General features: G+C 43.1%; 1 long non-coding RNA gene across 1 annotated transcript; it reads right to left on the reverse strand.

The window, feature by feature from the left end:
* Positions 1-2798: 2798 nt before the first annotated feature.
* On the reverse strand, positions 2799-7027 carry LOC122458444. The gene is made up of 3 exons (XR_006278493.1): positions 6854-7027; positions 6717-6726; positions 2799-2809 (listed from the first exon to the last, which is right to left on the reverse strand). It is a non-coding gene; the product is annotated as an uncharacterized LOC122458444 (long non-coding RNA).
* Between the last annotated feature and the right edge of the window lie 9142 nt (positions 7028-16169).

Raw genomic sequence — 16169 nt, forward strand, 5'->3', positions numbered from 1 at the left:
CTTTGCAACATAAACAGTCTTAAGACTGTTCCAGCCAGGGAACAGTAGCAATACGATGTGGCTTGTCCGGCTAATGGCAACTAAGCAACAAAGGTCAAATTTCAGTGCTGGAATAGCACATCGCTGATATAAAAACATCAATTTCAATAATGACTACGTTTGAGAAAAGTCACCATCTGTTCGTGGATATTCCATGAACAAGAAAAGTGGTGAGATTTGCTGAATAAACCAATTATAAGTTTATATCCATTTAAACCCATGAACAGTCACACAATCCTATATAATACCTGATCCATTGGGTGATCATCTCCTATATGTAAAACTACCTGTCACGAAGGCATGCCTCTCCAGCTCGCACTCTTGCAGCCTGCTGTGGGCCTGCATGCACTCATCCTCCGTTGGGTCTTTTCCAACAACTACCTAGATCAGGTGAGACTCTTTGTGGAATCTGGTTTATTCACAGTTCCAACATATGCCTCTTTACAGGGTGGGATTTATTCATTCCTATAGAGGTATATCACTTGTTTAGCCTCTCTGGGTCCATATAAAAGTCCTGGTCAGTTTTCTCCATGGTTCAGGAGGCCCCAGCCCTCCTCCCAGAGCCAGGCTGTATTCAATCAATCCCTCTGTCCCTCACCTTTATACAGGAGCCTCCTAGCTCTCCTCCTCCGAGCAGGAGTTAGACTTCAGGCCATAAGCAGAGCCTCAAGCAGCTTTTCAACCTAGCTGACCTTTCCCCCCAAATCAGTCCTTTTAGCCTCAGGCTGGGAGGGTTCAGCTTGCAGACCTTCCCCTACTGCTGTCTCCCCCATGTTAACTCAGGGCCCCACAGAAGCCTCCTTACTCTCAGTTGTCTACAGGCACCTGCCCTGTTATGAGGGAGCAGGCAGCATTTATAGTGGCCCCTTTCCCCTGCTCATTCTTTATTGATTGGGTAAGAGGGGGAACCTTGCCCTACCCTCTCTGCAAGGCTCCTGGCTGTTCTGGGCTCTTAAAGGAGGAGTGATAGGATTCCTACTCCAATCACTTCATTCCCTGAGCTACTTCCCCTCTAGCTCTATCCCCCTTAGGTCTCCCTCTGTTGGATCCTTAAAGGGCCATGCCACATGGCAGGTGGACTGACCACTAGGCCATACTGACTGCGCCATCATACTGCCTCAAAGTGATCCCTTAGCAGAACAGTTCATTCTTCACTAGTGCTGCCAAAAAGGGGAGAAACTGCATTCTGAGTGGTGGACAGAAATCAGAAATTCATGCTGGACCATCATTTCAATCTACCGCTCTGCAAGGAGATTCATTAAATATGCTTTATTATGGGGGGGGGGGGAAGAAAAGTTTAGGAAAAAGCACGTGAACTGAGAATGTCTTTGGAAATCATTGATTTTACATCTGGAAACTGAGCAATATGAATGTTTACAATTGAGAACGTGAAACATTTTTAATGGCAGGTGATGTCATTCTTGGCATTACTCAATGATATAAAATATGCTAAGAAGGGGTAACACACTGTTAAATGTAACCAAAATGAAAGGGGGGTGAGGAAGTGCACAAATTGCATATGGTACCAGCTCAGAATAATTCATCCTTTACTTATTATTTTCATCAATAAGGTCGTTCTGAGTAAAACTCATCTCTCAGCAGAGGACCATCACAAGCATATACATTATTTAATTCCACTTTAGGAATAGGGGTTACATGGTGTATAGGTCTTGTGGTGGCGAATTCCATTTCCATGGTGTATGAGCAGTAGATTGAAATGTATGCACTTTTCATAATATAGTTGGTTTATTGCAAAAGAAATCTGGTAGGTTTTTATTAACAGAATAAAATAAAACAAGGGACAGGGTAGTTCAAGCATTTTGTCCTGAGCTTCAAATCTGAACCAGTTAGGGAATGTCTGAAAATCCTGCCATCCAGCTGCTGTTGCATTTGAAATGAGTTAGTTGTTTGGTTCAGTTCTTTGGACAGATATTCCTATAACAATTGGCAATAACCAGCATGAATGGACATGGCAACTTTTGTTCTTCTGCTTAGCGGGAGTCCTTCCAATCAGGTTTTAAGGGACATTGGCAGATGGGGTGAGGAAAGCTTTTACTGACATCCTCCCACCACACACACACCAATTCTGTGGATAAACAGAATTCTGTGCTTGCACCTCAAGAAATTTCTCAGAGACTCCAGGACTATCATTCCAGCATCAGAGTCATATTCAAAGGGTAAGATAAAAGCCTCTTGCAAAGTTTTACCAGAAGTTAAAAGGAGAGCAACTTAGAATTAGCCATACTAGGCTGGGAACCAAAGGTCTTTGCTAGGTTAACAGCAAACAAGTACTTTACAGTGAGTGAATATTCTTCTTCCCTTACTTCTAGTTTGTCAGAAGTCAAGTTTCAAGGATGGGTCTTAGCCAGAATAAAATCACCTCTTCTAAACAATGAGGTCAGCTGTAAACAGCTGAAATGTAGCACAATTCGCACAAGTTTGAGGAACCCAGAGAATATTAGTGTTGCATACTGCCTGTACTGAAGTTAGCACAGAAGCAGTGCTGCACTGTGGAAAAAGCCTAGTCATGCACTGAGAGGAATGCTGACTCGACCTTTCAATTAGGAACCTGCCTAATTCTCTGAACCCTGCTCCCTGGGTCACTCCAGATTTCCTGCGGGCGGGGGGCGGGGGGGAGGAGATACCATCATCTGGTGCTTGATACAAAAACTCCAGCTGTCAAAACTATCACATTTTTTCTAAATACGATCAGTGTGCTTGGAGGAACACTCTGATAGACTCCTACTGGGCGTTTTGAAAGAATATGAGGCTCATTTCATGAATTGCTCAGTCCAGCCAAAGGATTAAACACTCTAAAATGCCAGTGCCATTGGTTTTGTCCACCCTCAAAGTATAGATGCTCCCCCTGCAAAAGAAAGACTGTAGGAATTGCAGTTATCATAAGATAATCATGCCCCTAGGGATTAGAGACCTTTGGCTGAAGTTCATGCCTCCCAATGCCTAGAGCTGTGACTATCTCATGCTATCCATACTTTCTGCTTAATGCTTCACCTACACTCATCAATGAGCAACATGGACACATTCCAAATAGTTTCTTTCACATTCTATAGCCAGGCACATGAAAAGCACTTAAAAATGATGGGCCAGATCCTCAGCTGGTGTAAACAGGCATAATTCCACAGAGCCGTGTTGATGTATATCAGCTGAAGATCCTGCCCTTGGAATACAGATACTTTAGGGAAATATTTTCCCAAGTTTTTGAATAAAAACTAGGCAGCAGGAAGGATTCTTTGACTGTGCTCTGTAAACTTATAACATGGTTAGCCCTTCTAATGGATGCTTTGTAACTCCAACATAACTTGTATGTTTAGAGAACGGGGCAGCAGCATACAATTAATGCTCATCAAAACTACTACCGATGATGGAGCTAAAGGAAAATAACTATTCAGAACATACAAAGAATTTACTTCAAATCTCAGGTGCTCCTCCTGGCAGTAGCATTCACTGTGTGACCATGCAGCATAGGGAGGGAGGAAGCAGCAGGGTGGTTGGCGGCAAATTGAGCCCCACCCCTGGCTACACGGGCTGCTTCTCATTTCCTGCTGCTGAAGTCCCAGTGCTTCCTGCTGCTTCTTCCCAGGGCAGAGGCTGCTCTCCCACTGCTATAGCAGAGGCTCTGCCCATGGGAAACTGCTCCCCTACCACTGCAGTGGGGCTTGCCCTGCCTTCCATTTAGCAACAGTTTCTAAGGCAGTGGTGGGCAACCTGCAGCCTGTCAGGGTAATCCACTGGTGGGCCATGAGACAGTTCGTTTGCATTGACCGTCCCCAGGCATGACCGCCCGCAGCTCCCAGAGGCCGTAGTTCGCCATTCCCAGCCAATGGGGGCTGCGGGAAGTGGCAGCCAGCCCCGGGCCGCAGGTTGCCCACCACTGTTCTCAGGTGAGTCAGGAGGTGGAGCTGGTGCTCTCTCCTCAAGTGGGGCCAGCACAAGCTGCCTGGCATTACCGCTCACCCCCCCGATCATTCCTCCGTGTCCCCTAGGGGGTGCTCCCCACAGTTTGAAACCTCTGTTCTAGAGCCAGCGGCGATGTATGGGATAGTCACATGCCCCCCCCCCCAAACCTTTAAATTGTGCCCCCCTCACGACCAATAGTTATACGGAACCTCTGCCTCCAGCACTCCCAGAGGCATTGCCTACCTCTGGGACAATGCTCACAGGACCTTCCTCATCCCCTGCCTCAGGTCTTGGCACAAATCCAGAGGTTAGAAACTCCACTTAATTTGCTGATAGAGTTGTCAGAGAGCTTAGCTGAACAAGACCATTGGAAGTGACAAGCTTTAGCTGATTAAGTATTTTGAGCCCTTTTCCTTCTATAAGCAGCTTCTAAGAAAATGAGAACACAGAGAAACATAGTGATAACACTCCTGATACAACTAAGACTTTCATCCTTTGCACCACTGTAATCTCTTTCCCTGCTGACTTTCCATTTCCAGAGCCCTGCACAAGGATCTGTGCAGGGTTATGCCAGCAAAGACCCACCAGCAAACCATGTTCAGTCTCGCTCTATTAAAAGGCAATCAGAACTTTGCCTTAGGCTTCGTCTACACTACAGAGTGAAGCTGATGTAAAGCAGCTTATGTTGACCCAGCTCTGTAAATGTCTACACTAAAATGTAGCTCCCACAAAGGTAACTTGCCCACTACACTGACGTAATAACTACACCTCCACCAGAGCAAAGCGCTTAAGTTGATGTAGTTAGTTTGACAGGGTCAGTGTAGATGCTGTGTTGCTTACATTGGCTGTTGCTGCCTTTCAGAAACGGTCCCAAAATGGCAGTTAAATTGGTGCAAGTGTAACCCACACACCTCCTGAATGTGGTGTTCTTTCCCATCTAGTGACACCAAGACCACTTAAAGGGAGATTAATGAGTCTGCTCTACAGCCTTCACAGAAGCAGGTGGTTTTTAGCTCATGCAGTAAAGGCTCATGCACTAAGCTCCAGAGGTCCCAGGTTCAATTCTTGCTCGCCAACGACTGAGGTCTGTTGGTGTTACACAAGTGCTCCTGGTGAGGATATACCACCAACAGAAGGAACATAGTGTGGATATGCAAAATCAATTCAATTACTGTGGTGGCTGTATGTCAATGTAACTTAGGTTGACTTAGTTGTGTACTGAAGACTTGCTCTTAGACTTTAATGGGAGCAATATTGGGTCCTATAATCATTCCATCTCACCCCTCATGGCCTTTCAGACTGTCTCCTGTGTGAAGGACCTGTCCCTCCAGCCAGATTCCTCCTGGGTCCCTAATGTCCTTTGAATCCCAAAGAATGTCCATGACAACTGGCAAACCCACATATACTTAACACAGACATCTTCTGCCCCTCCAGGGATTTCTCTTCAGTCCTGGCTTCGCCACCAAGCAGTGACAAACAAAAAGAATACTACCAGACAACAGCACAAGAACCTCAGTAAAAATGAGGGGCCCCCATGAGCCCTGCTACTCATCTGTGCCCCTCGACTCATCTTCCCCCTGAGGCCCCACCCCTGGCCATGCTGAAAGCTGGAGCCGGGCCATGTAAGAGCCACCCAGGAAGCTTGGCCTGCTGTGGGGAGCCCCAGACCCTCCACCTGCCCTGGGCAGGGAGCCAGGGTCCCCGAGAGCAGCCCCCAGGCTGTGTCTCCCCCCTCTCCCCCCGGGATGTCACCCTCTCTTCCAAATCCTCTCAATCCTCCATCCTGTTCTCAGAATACTGACTTGCAGGGCTGCTCCCCTCAAATCTTGCCCCTTTCTAAGGCCCACTATAGGAACTAATCCTCGCTTGATATATTTCCTTTCCCCTGACTCTTGCCAGCCCTCTCTTCTCAGGAGACGATCCAAGATCTCTCCTCCCACTGCATGTATTCCTGCTTTGACTTCCTCCCTCAGCCAACCACCCTCTCCAGGTGTACCAGGTTAGGTTTATAGAGCTCTCCGGCTCCAGTTAACCTCCCTCGTGGGCTGCCTGTGTGGAATTTACACACGCCCGTCACAGGTCCTATGTAGATTTTGGGGAATCCTCCCTGTTTTAATTTAATCTACAGAACATAAACAATGTTCTACTTAATCACAAACATGTTTAAATGCATTTTGTCCAGCCACTGCTTAGGTTAGCTTAGGTTCCATTCTTCAGTTCCCTTTCCTTCTCAGCTCAAAATGTCTTCGCAAAGCCCTCTTCTAGATAATTCTGGTTTTGGGCTATCAGGACTGTTAAATTTATTATCCTTTGACATTAAGTAAACTTTGTATTTCAGAAGAACCATTAAACAGCATTTCACTGGGTTGAGTAACGGCCAAAACTCTGTCTTTGCTGATCCACAGCCCACCTGAAAAACAACTGGGAGGTCTTGTCTTAAATAAATGCTTTGGCAGTTAGTGTTAGAGTGCATGGGATTTTTTTTTAAAACAGGACTGAATAGGTCCCTTGAAACCCTTTAATGAATAAATAAGATAAATAACACAATATCTGTGGCTAGATCAAGAGTAAAAACAACTAAGATTCCATGAACAATAACTCTCCTAAATCAATGATTTCTGAAACAGTCCCACCAAATTATAACTTCTTAAAGTGATCAGATCTGTTCTGCTCAGTTGTCCTACCTCTTTATGATGCTCCTGAAATATACTGTAATGTTCGTAGAATACCTGCAAGCACTGGAGACCTTTGTCTCAAACGTTTGAGGGGCTTTGGCCATCCTTTATTTTCAAAACCAAAAATCTCTCCAGCATAAAACTACAGGTTGGTGTAAAAAAGAAAGTGGTGTCTCCACATGAAGTGTAATGGTTTATGGCATCAGATTACCTGAGGTGACATCTTTAGAATCACAGAAGGTCATCTAGTCCAACCCCCTGCTCAAAGCAGGGCCCATCTGCAATTTTTGCCCCTGATCCCCAAGTGGCCCCCTCATGGATTGAATTTACAACCCTGAGTTTAGCAGGCCAATGCTCAAACCACTGAGCTAGCCCTCTCCCCAATCATAGGATACATCAGACTAGGGCCCTGAGCTGGGATGAGCTGACTGATTTTATTGCTGCAAAACCAAAGAGGACCTGTTCTGACTGCTGCCTCCTCAGTCCTTAATAAAAGGTGGGGCAGGCAGGTTCTACTGAACATGTGTTCTGCTGAACTCCCCATGGGGCTCAGACCAGTACTCTAGTTAGGAAGCCCTCAGAGATTTCTTGTCACTTGCAAGGGATTATGGGTCTTCTCCCTAGCATGCACTTTCTAGGGAATCCTTGAGGTATCCTTCACTACCATGCTAAAAACACAGGGGATGCTCTTTGCACATCTGACAACTGCAGTGCAAGGGGAGAGTATTTCCCTCTTCCCCTGCCCTTTGAGGGGCAGGCACTTCCTGGTTCCCCCTGCAACAAGTCCCTGGCAAAGACTGGGGAGGAGAAGGGCAATGGCACAAACTGGAAAGCCCCCATAGGAGCATGTTGGGAAGTGAGTGGGACTGGGACACTGCTGCAGATACTGAAGGCCAGAAGGAAAGCAGCTGACTTGTAGAAAAGGCCCATTTACTAGGATCGGATGTTTGAGCAAGGCCCAAAGCTGGCAGGAGGGAGGGCTACAGAATAACTCCCTGCATGAGTCTGACAACCACTTCCCAAATATTTTCCCATAGGTTTTCCTCATTGTATACACTCTTGAATCCAGCTTGAGTTTGATGTGCATGTTTGGCATACCTATAATCCTGATAGGAGCCACTCCTTGTCCTATAACCCTCCCACTGCTGCTTGAAGTATTTGGGTCTGGGCTAAGAACATCCATGCAAATCATAGGGGCCTCAGAGGATTCTGCAGAAGAAATTTGTCAGGTTACAGATAAACCAACAAGGCTGAAGTGAAGGGGTTCATCAGGTATCCAGCTGACAGAAAGAAGTTCTTTGTATGTGAAACTGAATTTCAGCAGCTGAGCTAAAATCCAATGTGCAACATCATTTGGCTTTGCATAGCTAGGGATTGTAGTGAAATTTTGCTGTATGTCAGAGGCACATGTTAAGTAAAGCATGAATTCTGAGTGTCAAATTCATGTTCTCATTTACACTGGTGGAAAGCCACAGTTAGCCCATTGCCTCCAGAATCTGGCACATGGGGCTTAATGAAAAGGAGCCACATAACTGTCCTTATAGATTTAAGAGGATTGTAATATAAATAAAGTGAAGGGAAAAAATGGGACACAATTTTGGCAACCCTCTCTCTCTATTTTTGGTCTCAGCTTTAAAGCTTTCAAGATTTCCTTTTAAGGACAAATAAAATAAAGTGAAATAGAAAAAATAAAAGTGAGAGAGAAACAAAAAACAAAAAATCCCACTTTATAGTTGAAGCAACCATGCAAATAGTACTACTTTACTTTACCAGTGAGTGAAATACATTAAAAGTGCTAATATGCTGTAAAAGCTCCTGCCACATATGGAGTGGACTGATAGAATTAGCGTAGATGATCTGCAGATAGTGTCTGGGAAATGTTAACTGTAAAGCTTTATTTGCCGAAGGCCTTCAAGGTTTAAATAAATATTTCATGTAAATATTATGAAAAACCTCTACTCCTTACAGTGAGACTCTGTTCCATGAAGGTCTAATGAGATCAATTTGTTTGTACTAATCCCTCCATGAGCTTCAATAAAATTAAAGAAATGGATGCATCGCAGAGGATAGTTTTGTATGCCAGAGCGGCAGCTTAGTGGCTTAAGACTCAAGGGACAAATCCTGTTTTCTTTAACAACTTGAGCAGCCTGGGGTCTTGAGAGAAGATATGAAGAAGCCCAGCAAGGTTTTGATCTAAGTTTGCAGGATTTGGCTCCAGGTTTGCAATCCCCTGAGTACCTAGAACCACAGGTTTAAATCCCAGTATGGTCAATTCAGCTGTTCCTCCTTTTGTAGCAGATCAGTTCATAGAATATTAGGGTTGGAAGAGACCTCAGAAAGTCATCTAGTCCAATCCCCTGCTCAAGGCAGGACCAACACCAACTAAATCATCCCAGCCAGGGCTTTGTGAAGCCAGGCCTTAAAAACCTCTAAGGATGGAGATTCCACCACCTCCCTAGGTAACCTATTCCAGTGCTTCACCACCCTCCTAGTGAAAATAGTCTTTCCTAATATCCAACCTAGATCTCCCCCACTGCAACTTGAGACCATTGCTTCTTGTTCTGTCATCTGCCACCACTGAGAACAGCCTAGCTCCATCCTGTTTGGAACCCCACTTCAGGTAGTTGAAGGCTGCTATCAAATCCCCCATCACTCTTCTCTTCAGCAGACTAAATAATCCCAGTTCCCTCAGCCTCTCCTCATAAATCATGTGCCCCAGCTCCCTAATCATTTTTGTTGCCCTCCGCTGGACTCTCTCCAATTTGTCCACATCCCTTCTGTACTGGGGGGACCAAAACCTGACACAATACTACAGGTGTCGCCTCACCAGTGCTGAATAGAGGGGAATAATCACTTCCATTGATTTGCTGGCAATGCTCCTACTAATACAGTCCAATATGCTGTTGGCCTTCTTAGCAACAAGGGCACACTGCTGACTCATATCCAGCTTCTCATTCACTGTAATCCCCAGGTCCTTTTCTGCAGAACTGCTGCTTAGCCAGTTGGTCCCCAGCCTATAGTAGTGCATGGGATTCTTCCTTCCTAAGTGCAGGACTCTGTACTTGTCCTTGAAGGTCAGATTTCTTTTGGCCCAGTCCTCCAATTTGTCTAGGTCACTCTGGACCCGATCCCTACCCTCCAGCATATCTACCTCTCCCCCCAGTTTAGTGTCATCTTAGGGTATGTCTATACTACCCACCGGATCGGTGGGCAGCGATCGATCCAGTGGGGAAATCAATCTATTGCATCTAGTCTAGATGCAATAAATTGACCCCCGAGTGCTCTCCCATGGACTCCTGTACTCTAGCGCCATGAGAGGCACAGGCAGAGTTGCCGGGGGAGCAGCAGCAGTTGATTCACCACGCTGAAGAGACCATGGCAAATCGACCTAAGTATGTTGACTTCAGCTACGTTAGTCACATAGCTGAAGTTGCATAATTTAGATCGATTTCCCCTCCGCCCTCCACCTAGTGTAGACCAGGGCTTAGTTCCATGCAGTGCACTGAGTTTCAAATGAGACCTTAACAACCAAGGGAAGGAATCTCCCTCTGGTTATGCTGTGCCTTATAGCCAGCAGGATATTTCAGGCAGAGTGGGACAACTGTAAGCTCCCCTTTACAAGCCTCCTCACAACAAGACATACAGGGCCAGAAGGCTGTGCACCAGCAGTGGGAGGCAGTCTCCATAGCATACACAGCGATGGAGATTCTCACTGGTGTATGGGGATGTGTAAGTTTGAAAAGTGCCAGCCCCCAGGGCAGCCCTGAATCAGATAGTTTAAAACCTACCTTAGCTTGGGCTGCATCTTTCTACACTGTACAGCACAGAATCTCAGCCCAAGGCTCCATTTGTGCAGGCATTAAAAATGCCATGGTTTTTTTTTGATAAAATTAGAGATTTTCCCTGCTGTCCCTGACCAAAGTTCTCTACCTCACTGATAAGCTTTGTCTTCTGCTACAGGTGTTCACCTACCTACCTGGCCTCACCATGAGAGAGGTGGCTGCCTGAATCTTGTATTTATGAAGGGCCACAGAATGCTAGTGATGCAGCAGAATTCCCCTGAAATATATTTCATTCCAGTCCCAATTTCAACCTTCAATCCCAGTCAAGACAGTTTTCCTTGATTAAGGAGGACAGTATTAGGCCCCAAATGCATTTAACCACAAAAGGACAGACTACACAAGTAGTAAGCGGCACTGGGTGAAATTTTTCAGACAGTTTATTAGATAATAATAAATAAAATAATAATAATAATAACAATAATAATGCAGTTTTGGGTCAACTGGACTGATTCCTGAGTTTGTGTTGAGTTCACCAAATAGTTTGGACCAAATTGAAAGAGTCAAAATGTTTCAGTAATGTTGAAATAAAGTGTTTCATTTCAACCCACGTATTTTTGTTTAGACTTTCAAGGATTTTGACAAAAGCAAAGGATTCATAAAATAGCTGGAAAAGCAAGTGATTGTAATGTTACTACCTCCCTTACACGCTTTAGCCCAGTGGTGAGGGCACTTACCTAGAAGGTAGAAAAATCAGCATTCAGTTCCCCATCTTCTCTACCTGATATTAAGAAAAGAACATAACGGTCAGACCAAAGGTCCTGTATCCTGTCTTCCAACAGTGGCCAATGCCAGATGCCCCAGAAGGAATGAACAGAACAGGTAATCATCAAGTGATCCATTCTCCGTCACTCATTCCCAGCTTCTGGCAAACAGAAGCTAGGGACACTATCCTGGCTAATGGCCATTGATGGACCTATCCTCCATGAACTTATCTAGTCCTCTTTTGAACTCTGTTATAGTCCTGGCTTTCACATCATCCTCTGGCAAAGAGTTCCACAGGTTGACTATGCATTGTGTGAAAAAAATACTTCCTTTTGTTTGTTTTAAATCTGCTGCCTATTAATTTCATTTGATGACCCCTAGTTCTTGTGTTATGAGAAGGAGTAAATACTTCCTTATTTATTTTCTCCACACCAGTCATGATTTTATAGATCTCTATCATATCGCCCTTAGTCATCTCTTTTCCAAGCTGAAAAGTCCCAGTCCTACTAATCTCTCCTCATACGGAAGCCATTCCATATCCCAAATAATTTTTTTTGCCCTTTTCTGAACCTTTTCCAATTCCAATACATCTTTTTTGAGATAGGCAACTACATCTGCACACAGTATTCAAGATGTGGGTGTACCATGGATTTATATAGAGGCAATATGATATGTTCTGACTTATTATCTATCCCTTTCTTAATGATTCCCAACATGCTGTTCACTTTTTTGACTGCCACTGCACAGTGAGTGAATGTTTTCAGAAAACTATCCACAATGACTCCAAGATCTCTTTCTTGAGTGACAGCTAATTTAGATCCCATCATTTTATATGTATAGTTGGGATTGTTTTCCAAGGTGCATTACTTTGCATTTAATCAACATTGAATTTCATCTGCCATTTTGTTGCCCAGTCACCTAGTTTTGAGAGATCCTTTTGTAGCTCTTTGCTGTCTGCCTGGGACTTAGGTATCTTGAGTAGTTTTGTATCATCTGCAAATTTTGCCACCTCACTGTTTACCCCCTTTTTTATATCATTTATGAATATGTTGAATAGGACTTGTCCCAGTACAGACCCCTGCGGGACACCACTATTTACCTGTCTCCATTCTGAAAACTGATCATTTATTCCCACTCTTTGTTTCCTATCTTTTAACCAGTTACCAATCCATGAGAAGACCTTCCCTCTTATCCCATGAAAGCTTACTTTGCTTAAGAGCCTTTGGTGAGGGATCTTGTCAAAGGCTTTCTGAAAATCTAAGTACACTATAACCACTGGATCTCACATGCGTGTTGATCCCCTCAAGGAATTATAGTAGATTAGTGAGGCATGATTTCCCTTTACAAAAACCATGTTGACTCTTCCCCAACAAATTATGTTTATCTAGGTTTCTGACAATTTTGTTCTTTACTATACTTTCAACCAGTTTGCCTGGAACTGAAGTCAGGCTTACTGGTCTGCAATTGATGGGATCACCTCTGGAGCCCTTTTTAAAAATTGGTGTCATATTAGCTATCCTCCAGTCATTGGTATAGAAGCTGATTTAAATGATAGGTTACAGACGACAGTTAGTAGTCCTGCAATTTCACATTTGAGTTCCTTCAGAACTCTTGGGTGAATACCATCTGGTTCTGGTGACTTATTGCTATTTCATTTATCAATTTGTTCCAAAACCTCCTCTAATGACACCTCAATCTGGAACAGTTCCTCAGATTTGTCATCTAAAAATAATGGCTCAGGTTTGGGAAACCTCAGCCATGAAAACCGATGCAAAGAATTTATTTAGTTTCTCCGCAATGGCCTTATCATCCTTGAATGCTCCTTTAGCATCTTGATCGTCCAGTGGCCCCACTGGTTGTTTAGCTTCCTGCTTCTGATGTACTTACATTTTTTTTTTTGCTATTACTTTTTGAGTCTTTGGCTAACTGTTCTTCAAATTCTTTTTTTGGGCTTCCTAATTATATTTTTACATTTCATTTGCCAGAGTTCATGCTCCTTTCTATTTCCTTCACTGTTTCTTTTACTTTGTTGTTTAGCCACAGTGGCACTTTTCTGGTTCTCTTACTATGTTTTTTAATTTGGACTATACATTTAAGTTGAGCCTCTATTATGGCGCCTTCAAAAAGTTTCTATGCAGCTTGCAGGGATTTCACTTTTTGCACTGTACCTTTTAATTTCTGTTTAACTAACTTCCTCATTTTGTGTAGTCCCCCTTTCTGAAATTAAATGCTACAGTGTTGGGCTGCTGTGGTGTTTTCCTCACTTTTTAATTTGATTATATTATGGTCACTATTACCAAGCAGTCCTGTGCTCCACTTAGGACTAAATCAAGAATTGCCTCTCCTCTTGAGGGTTCCAGGAGTAGCTGATCTAAGAAGCAGTCATTTAAGGTGTCAAGAACCTTAAGAGACTTTAATTGTATCTTCCCCATGGAAAGAAAATGCCCTAGCCACTGAGCTATGGGATGTTCTGATATGTGGCTTTCTCAATCTCTCCTCTTGAAGCTGTTCTATTTTTTTTAATTAAAAAAAATTAGTCATTAGAACAGGGATTTGAACTTGCCTCTCCCACATCCAAGGCAAGTGCCCCAACTATCAGACTCTAGAGTTAGTCTCTTATGCCCTCCTTGGCCCAATCACTAGCCATTGAATCATTCAAAGTGGTATTTCATAGTGTAATATACTATGCTTCTCATGTGGTAAAGTATTACACCCACTTTGTACAGGTAGGAATTATGGCACAAGATGGTAGGCAGTGCTGAATCAGGCCCTAGTTACCTGCATAATTTAATTTTTTTTAATAGAAAGACTGTAAACTGCTTTGATTTATGGAGGCTCTCGAGAATCCAGATTGCTAATGATGTTTACCAGGTTCCAACTCAAAACCAGGCTGATAGATTTTCTTCAGATTTTGTAAAATATTTTGCTCTTGGGCTAACAGTATGGATGCCAAGTTCTATACTCACGACTGAGTTATAGACCCTTGTCAAGGTTCCTTCCCCACTCTGAACTCTAGGGTACAGATATGGGGACCTGCATGAAAACCTCCTAAGTTTACTTTTACCAGTTTAGGTTAAAACTTCCCCAAGGTACAAACTATTTTACCTTTTGCCCTTGGACTTTTGCTGCCACCAAACATCTAATGGGGTTTATTATTGGGAAAGAATTGTTTGGAAAGTCTTTCCCCCCGCAAAATCTTCACCAAAACCTTGCACCCCCCTTCCTGAGGAAGGTTTGATAAAAATCCTCACCAATTTGCATAGGTGACCACAGACACAAACCCTTGGATCTTAAGAACAATGAAAAAAGCAATCAGTTTCTTACAAGAAGAATTTTAATAGAAGAAAAAGTAAAAAGAATCACCTCTGTAAAATCAGGATGGTAAATACCTTACAGAGTAATTAGATTCAAAACACAGAGAATCCCTCTAGGGAGAACCTTAAGTTACAAAAAGACACAGACAGGAATATCCATTCCATTCAGCACAGCTTATTTTCTCAGGAATTTAAAGAAATCATAATCTAACGCATATCTAGCTAGATTACTTACTAAATTCTAAGACTCCATTCCTGTTCTGTCCCCAGCAAAAGCATCACACAGACAGACTCAGACCCTTTGTTTCTCCCCCCCTCCAACTTTGAAAGTATCCTGTCTCCTCATTGGTCATTTTGGTCAGGTGCCAGCGAGGTTATCCTAGCTTCTTAACCCTTTACAGGTGAAAAGGCTTTTCCTCTGGCCAGGAGGGATTTTAAAGGTGTTTACTCTTCCCTTTATATTTATGACAACCCCCTACTCCTAGAGTAAGTAATTCACATTGAACCATGAACATATTTTTAATTATAGTGGCACTAACAAGCACTTCTGTAAAAACACATGATTAACAAGTTCTATCACGGATGCATAATTACAGGTTTAACTTTTTCTTGATGTTCATTCAGTATCACTAAATCTAATGGTTGAGAAAAATTACATCCCATGACAGCAGTGTAAAAATGTCTCAGTAGTGGTGTTTCTCTCATTACTTGCAGAACAAATTGCTGTATGGTAATTGTATTTTGTGCTGTTATTGGGACTATCTTTAGGCAGCAAAATAAATGTTCCCTGTCAGCAACAGTATGTGTACCTATACAAAAAAGACTGAATTGATGGGGAAAACAAACAATGAGGAGTGTTCAAAATACAGGTTTTTCACTTGCAACCAGAGCCCTCCTATTCTTTTATGCACATGACTTAAGTTTTTGTTAAATCTGGAGTACTGAAGAGAAAAATGAGCAATGCACTGTTTCGGCGGTACATTAAACATGTGATAAGCCCTTTCCTAGCTTTTGGGGGAGGGGAGGTGGAGAAAGCACTACATCTTTGCTGATGACTCCTGAAAAGTGGAGAAAGTGCCGTCGATATTAGCACATAACCTTAGTTTATTTTGTTGTTGATGAAGCACTAGTTGACTGCGGTTTACTTTTGATTCTCTACACCTTTAGCTTTGAGAACAGCGTGCTATTACACCTACTCCAAAACGATTCCTTAAATATAGAAGTACCAATACAGGATGAAGTCCTGCTGACAGAACAAAACATTTAGACTTTCAGAATGCTGGCAGTTTCCAGTTAGCCAGTCGAATACTTTTCAACCCTTCATAGTACTAACAGGCCTCCAATCTCAGCAATTTACAGCCCCCCGCCCCGTTAATATTAAGCTTAGTAAAAAAAGAAAGAGATAATCCCCAACAATAGATTTTCTGTTACCTAAACTATCATCCAGACTTTAAAATCATTTCAAACACTAGAGGTGTCACTTATTGGCACTCCTCCTAATTAGCTGTCCAAATATGAGGCAGTTTTGCAAATCTGAGCCCTATTGTTTTCAGTTTGTTAGTGAAAAGAGAAATATTTGTTTTTCTTGTTAAATTTTCAGTATTGCCAACCCCAAAAATTCAAAAATCAGGATTCAACTCTCCCAAAATCATATTTTCTTTAAAAAACCCACAATAAAT

This window comes from Dermochelys coriacea, chromosome 2 (assembly GCF_009764565.3).
Source record: "Dermochelys coriacea isolate rDerCor1 chromosome 2, rDerCor1.pri.v4, whole genome shotgun sequence".
Classification (NCBI taxonomy): Eukaryota; Metazoa; Chordata; order Testudines; family Dermochelyidae; genus Dermochelys; species Dermochelys coriacea.